Raw genomic sequence first — 7442 nt, 5'->3', positions numbered from 1 at the left:
CAAACTGACAGACACAGTCTAGTTAAAAGCGCGTCTCTACTCTGCAGGGCTAATGAGAGATTACAAACAAGGGGGTAAGAGGATGTGAGTGTGAAGAGCGAAGGGACATTAAAGCAAATACACACACACACACACCACATACACTGTAGTGCATGATGCACTGAGCTCAGCTGTATGAGCAGACAGTGGAGCCCTGTCTCCAACAGCAGCATTCAGCTCACAGCTGCCACTTTACACACAAACACCATCTCCATCACACACACACACACAATGACTGCTATTTGTGGTACTTAAGTGTTGTCACTGATTAGGCCTGACTGCTACTGAACGTCACTTATACTGTACCCATATACAGTATGTTAATGAGCACACACTGATCACACCTGTATACGCACAGACACAATGTAAAAGAATTCTGCAAGCAGTGCTTTTACAAACAACCTGTAATATGTTGATAATTCAACTTTTCAGTTTAGGGGTTATTCAGCTGAGCACTTCATTGTGTTATATACTGTAATGTACAATAGTATCTGTTAAGAGACCATTTAAACATGCTCTCTTGTAAGTTATTACAATGCAGAGTGAGGGCTAAAGAAAACACTGCAACAGTGTTGACTTTGTTCAGCTGAAGGTCAGCTAATGGTGCCTCAGCACTTAGTCACAAGACAGGTTATGCACACAAAGAGAAGACGACTGCATGCTGCAGATAACAGGGTACTTAGTGATATGGCTTATTGTTTACCATAACACTTATATGAATAATTAACTCTAGCCATACTAACATGCACACACACAGAAAAACAAATAATGCACACACCACAATGCGCAAGAAAACAAGCATTGTTTGTTATTAATGATGTAGAGACAGAGTGTGACATGCCAGGCATTTTAGCATTTCTACTACAACGTTTTTTCAGACATTGCATGGTGGTAAAGCTAATTTAAACAGGTGTAGCCAAAAAGTATCACATGTCCAGTGGTCTTTATCTATGTTTGCTACATTTAATATTTATTTAGTGGTATTATCAACACCTGGTCATGCATTTCAGTACTGTTTAGCATCCTCAAAACACACGCTGCAAGTCTTTTGTTTGCTGCTATGATTAACTAAACATGTAAAAAGCTACAGGAAACTCCCAGTGTTATTACTTTCCTTTTTCACCTTTATTTCTTGATTCAAATGTTCACCTCTGGCTGGCTGACTTGTCACAGAGGTGCAAATTTTCCATACAGATTACCACTTGTGTCTTGTTATTGCAGAGAGAGGAAGCCTGCCATTTGGCTGGATTTTTCAATACAAAAGTTTCTAGGAAATTCAATCAAGTGACAAAGAAAAAGATTATTTGTATGCACCATCACACATTTCAGCCGGGTATTTAGCAGCGCTGGAGTATGCAATGTGGTGGTTCCATTTTTGGTGTTTTGATGAGCTCAGCAATAGGTGAGTTTTTCCAGCTGGACTATGAATTGGCCCTGCTATTTAACATGAAATTACCCAGACTACATGTAGATACAGCATAAAGAGCAAGTAAGTGGAATTACCTGATATATGTATAAATTTGTCTTCAAACATGGTCACATTCTCACCAAAATTACAATTATAAACAATCACTTTTTCACTATTTTAACACACCAATCACTGCATCGTTCTTGTCCATATTGAATACATCATTCAAACATTAACAGTGTAGATTGGAAAAAATATGCGAACTCCAAGGCTAATGACATCAATAAAAGCTAACTGAAGTCAGGGGATGAAATGAAAGAGCTACTTTGATTTATGAAAAACACTCCAACATTTTGAGTTTTCTATTCATAAGAAGTATCTGCTATTGTGATCCATGCCTGACAAAAAATAAATCTCCAAAGACTTAAAATCAAGAATTGTTGATTTGCGTAAAGCTGGAAAGGATTACAAAGTAATCTCAAAGTGTTTAAATATTCATCAGTCCACAGTCAGATAAACGGAGTCTTTAAATGGAGATGATTTAGTCCAGCAAAGAAGAGTCCAAGGACACAAGGCAGAACACTCAGTGAGGTTAAAAAGAAAAGAGTAACAGCTAAAGGCGTAAAGGAATCACTGGTGATAACATCTTTGTTCATGAGGTTTCTATATGCAAATCATGGTGTATGGTTTCAAATGGATAAAATACATCTTTTGATGAGGCCCAGTCACACCAGACATCCTCAGTACATGTCTGAGCTGCAGCAGCTCTGTGAGGAAAAATGGTCTGAAATTCCTCCTCAGGTTGTTGCTGCCGAAAGAGGTTTGACTAGGGTCAAGGGTCCGCTTACTTTTTCCATCAACACTATGAGTGCTTGATGGGTTTGTTCAATAAGGGCAGGTTATTTCAAGCAAACTAGGTTAGTCCAAATGTTTATTTTTTCTTGCCACTGTAGCTGTAGCATGGTTGGAAAAATATCATTTTAAAAGCTCCGCTGTTTGTCTCTCCCTGTTTGTTTGTCACACACACCATTGTTGTGTTGAACATGGCTGCACTGTGGCATCATCATTTGCTCATCCGGACTGCTGTGGGTTTGTGTTTATATGACATATTATTGTTGGTTGTTTATTTGCTAGTAGAGATATTCCTATCATTGTGGTAACTGGACCTGAATTAGAACGGTAATTTGAGGTTATTTTTAAGTTTCTGAACTTATATTTTGCAAAGAAGTCAACATGAAGACTTACAGATGGAAAAAGCATGTTTCTAGATCTAGTTTCCTAATAGAGCTGATTTCTTTTCAAAGTTACAGCGTTCATGTGCTGCAGGAAAACAAGTTAGTCTCCTGGGTAATTAGTCTCAATTAAAATGTTTGACAGAAGCCATCTAAATAAATCTTAAAATGTATCAACAGTAGAATAAATGTTTAGAGCCAGCCAGATAGTTAGAGAAACAGATAGAGGAAAATATTTCAGTTGGTTTTGGCTGAATCTCATCTCATCTGACAAAGAAAACCTGAAGGACAATTCTCCTTTTCTAAACCTCAGATCCAATCTTCCTCCGCCTGTCACTGTGCTCTACTATTGTTCCTAACCCTTTCTTTCCATCACGCTGTCAGACATCTTCTTCTTCGTTTGACCTGTGTCGCCCTCCTTCACCCTCCTTTTAATATCAAACCTCAGTTCGCTCAACTCTTTAATGTCACCTTCACTCAGACTCTCAATTTTCTCTCGCCGTCTGACTTGTCATGCTCTCTGCCCCTCTCATCCTTGCTATCTGTTTAATTCTGCTTCTGCAGGCCTATTCTCCTTTACCTCTGTCTCTCCTTTCTCTTCCCATACTCGTTTATCATTTTTGTTTAATCTCCCTTATTTCTTGCTCCATCAATCTCCCTCGCATGTCCTTCCGTTCTCCTATCTACTTAGTCAATGCTGCCTTATTTACTCCTTTCCCACCTCTATCTCCCCTTCTGTCCTGTCTTCTCTCATCTACTTAATCTCACTCCAGCCCCCTTTTTCTATCCTCTTAACATTTACTACTGCAAGCACTAAGTTGTAAGGTTCTTACTTTTTGCTGCCCTCAATACAGATTTAGATACCAGCACGAGATAACATACTAGGATATGTATAAGCTAAAGTTCTTGCTAATACCAATATTTGAAAAGCACTAGCACAGACTTGTTGCTACTTGTAGCATCTTTAGGACCCTACAGATACTGTTCGCAGTTGCTTCAACCAAGCTCTCTCTATCATATCTATCAAAATTCTTGGAGTGACTCGAAAGAGACACACACCGCTATTTAAATAGCCTACATTAGTAACTTTAGCAGTGGTAAGTATTTGTAATAGTGTATATAGTTCCTTTTGAAGGATAATTCTGGCTCATTTCAACCTGTTGTACTTCCCATAAATGTGACTATTGTGGTGCTATGAGTCCTCATAACCACATCTGTAGTAGAGATAAAGGGAAACAAGGATTAGCGCAAAACTGCATATATCAGGGCATTTGTCACAAGCATCTTACGGCTTTATAAATAAATGTGAGGCGGCAAAATGCAGAACCATCATAGCCACATTTATGGGAAATACACCAGGTTGAAATGTACCAGAATTTACTTTAAATTACCTGAAATGACCGTATTAGTGCTGGCACTGTACATGCCAATGATGGAAGCTTTGCAGTGATTTTCCAGCTCATTTCAGTGGGAGATACCTGTGACTTTGATGACACAGAGTCTGACGTTAATGGTTTTTCTGACTTGGCTGCTCATAATTACAGTCTAAACGTTATGACGTGAATGCAACATAACCAGACACCCCACATCAGGCCCACCAGTACCACCGGTGAGAGTTCTTTTATTACAATGCACTTTTAATCAAGGCTTTTTAATTTCTATCTAAGAATAGCTTTCTGGCTGTTGGATTACCATTAATATTTCCTCCCCTCAAGACTTTCGATTGTATAATTATGTCCTGCTGCGCTTTTCAGGACATGAAATTACTTAAGCCTTAATCATGCTATAATGCTATGCTGCTATCACCAAACAAACTCTGGCAATACTCCTGTGGTCTGAGATGGGTATACATGACGCAATAGTACAACAAAGACCTTATTCAGAAGCTCTCTCTAATGAATTAGAAATTCAGATGACCTCTCACTCTAATGAATTAGAGGGGAGAGAGGAGAAGTGGGAGGAGGAAGAGGGATGAGGGAGTTTTAGAGTCTATTTAATACCATTAATTATTAGAAACAGAGCCAGTAGTGATGTGCCAATCGTTCCATCAGGGACACCTTAAAGTAATAACAGACAGAGCCCTCAGGCTCATAGGTTTTTGTTTTTACCATGTTTATCTCTCAAAGCTTGACAAAGTTGTTGTGTCTCCTGCTACCATAAAAAATGAAAAATGAAATGAAAATGCAAATGAGCTACTGAGTCCCAAGAAGCAATTAACTGTTACACTGCACAGAGATCGAACTAGAAATAGTATTTTTTTTAATTACTTTTTCAGACTTTTGTATAATTGATTTGTCATGCATCGAAAGCAAAGCAACTATTATTTTCATTTTTATTAAAAACGGAGCTATATTTAGTAGTGGATGTACAAAAAAACACTACTCTTTACATTTAAGGCACCAGTAATCCCTGAATATGCTTAACTCCTCAATTCTGGTTCTTTCAAATGTTGCAGTCTCCCAATTCAGTATTTGTGCAGAGAGAATTTAGCCCACTTACATGTAAATGAGCAAATTGCATCATCTGGCGCTCGTGGCTGACGACTAGAAAATAAGCACTGGCGAAGACTTGTTTTTATTGAGAAAAGCCACACAGCACAGTCAGCACAGAAGTGAGTGACCTTATCTCAGTAAAATACCAAAAGGTTACAGAGCAGCAATCCACCTTCATGGTCCATGAGTGTGTGCTGTTTGAGTGCTATGCATTTGTGATAGTGTGTATCTGTATCTGTGGGCTTCTTTTGATGTCTTTATATATAAAACTGTATGTAAAGCTGTGAGCGGCAGTTCTTATACTGCAAATACCAACAGGTCGCAACAGGAGCAACAGTGTATTATCTCCACTTTACACATCACACTGACCATTTGTGTGTATGTAAGAACACAAACGAAAGAAAGATGCGTTTCTAAAGCCATGACATTTTAGAATTTCGCTCTCGTTTCTTTGGCCTTCTGAAGTGACATGATGAGTGATGAGGACACTTGTCCTCTAGGTATGTACCTTTCATCTACCTCACATATACAAACGCTTAAGTGTGTGTTTTTCAGCAACCTCGTTCTGAGTTATTATCTTTCATCCGTCTGTCTAAACAGAAGTGGACTGGGGAACACAGTATTTCATTCCCCTTCATTTTTAGTATATACACTTGAGATGAGAAAGAAAACATGAAAGCAGGAGGGAATTGTAATCCTAATTCACAACCACTGTTCTAGAGTTTCTGCACTTTAAAGTTACAATCCTTTAAACGGAAAACGGGACATTGAATCTCCAGCTCCTCCTGGCTTTATGGAGCCATACAGTCAGTTCAGTTTTTTAGCTGAGTGGTCCACAAATGTAATGTTTTGGTTCACTCTTAATGCTCTCATTGAGTCATTTTCAGTTGCAGCTGTTTTCAACTAAAAGAAAAATCAAAGAGCCCACTAAAAACTACCTGCTCAGCATCCAGCAAGAGAAAAACAGACTTGAGAACTCAGCAGCAAACATAGTGGAGTATTTAGCAGCTACAGATCCAGATATTTCACTCAGGGGTTGGCAGAGATTAAAAAAGGAGCTAAAAGAGAATGGACTTTGGACTTATATTCATCAGGAGGTCAGAAATACGAATGATATTGTTGCTCTGCAACTGCACAGCAACTGTTAGCAACAACAAGTTCACTATATTAACTTATAAGATGATGGTGTCTCTACTTATTCCTGAAGCCCCCAAGTGGCCAAGAAAATCAGTTACTGCAGTTTTAAAATTGTCATGAAATCAAACCTGGTTCCTTTCTTTCAATGCTGGATTCAATAATTGTTTTCACTTTTTTAGGGCAAAAATGCCAAATATTTGCTGGTTACAGCTATTTAAATGTGAGGAGGACCTGATGCTTTTCTTTGCAAGAAATGATTGTTAAGTGAAACTCTTTGGGTTTTAAACTGCTGGTTGGACTAATCAAGGCATTTGAAGATTTTTTGACACATGAAACAACACAAGCTTCTTTGGCTGCACTGTTAGAAGTTACACTGGTTGCTCTTCTGTTGTGTTCCTGACAAATCTGCTGCTCAAGGACCGACTGCTTCGCTCAGAATTTTGGGCCATGTAGTATTAAACCACACTTACAGTGGCAATGGTAACCAAAGGTGTCGCAAATTCAACCAGTATTAAAATCTTAAGGATTATAACTTTAATGATATGATCACATATATCCAATAAAATCTCTTCTTCTCTCACTGCCTGTATATTCTGGCCTCCTCCCTCATCCCCACACACAAACACACCCTACTGGATTGTGTATCAGTGGGCCTGTTGTGGATTATGCTGTACTGTGGATTATGGGATTAACATATACACACACGATTAGACGATGACCACTGCGCACAACCAGAAAAAGCCCACTGCACCTCAGAGACACCCTGTGAGGAACAGGGATATAGAGGAGGATAAACCCACCAAGAATCAATTTAACCAGTGGCCATTGCTCTCTCTGGTGTAACACAGTGTGATGTAGCACAGAAGATACATGAAACTATTTTATCCAGGTCTGTATTTCATTATAAAAACAATGACTAATATATGATAACGTTTTCATGCAAACATTTCTAAGTAATTACAGTGTTGGAACAAAATGAACAGTATGCAATAAAGCTGCCCACTGATTTACATTATTCATATTATTAGTGATTTCTCTGTCAAATCTGTTGAAAAGTTAGATGAGGAGTCAATGCTTTATTCCCTGCTGCTTCATTGTTTTCAGTGAGCAACGGGGCAGCTATGTGCCAGCTGA

This window comes from Lates calcarifer, unplaced genomic scaffold (assembly GCF_001640805.2).
Source record: "Lates calcarifer isolate ASB-BC8 unplaced genomic scaffold, TLL_Latcal_v3 _unitig_139_quiver_964, whole genome shotgun sequence".
Classification (NCBI taxonomy): Eukaryota; Metazoa; Chordata; class Actinopteri; family Centropomidae; genus Lates; species Lates calcarifer.
The sequence above is the reverse complement of the archived record's forward strand: the minus strand, read 5'-3'. Positions refer to the sequence as shown.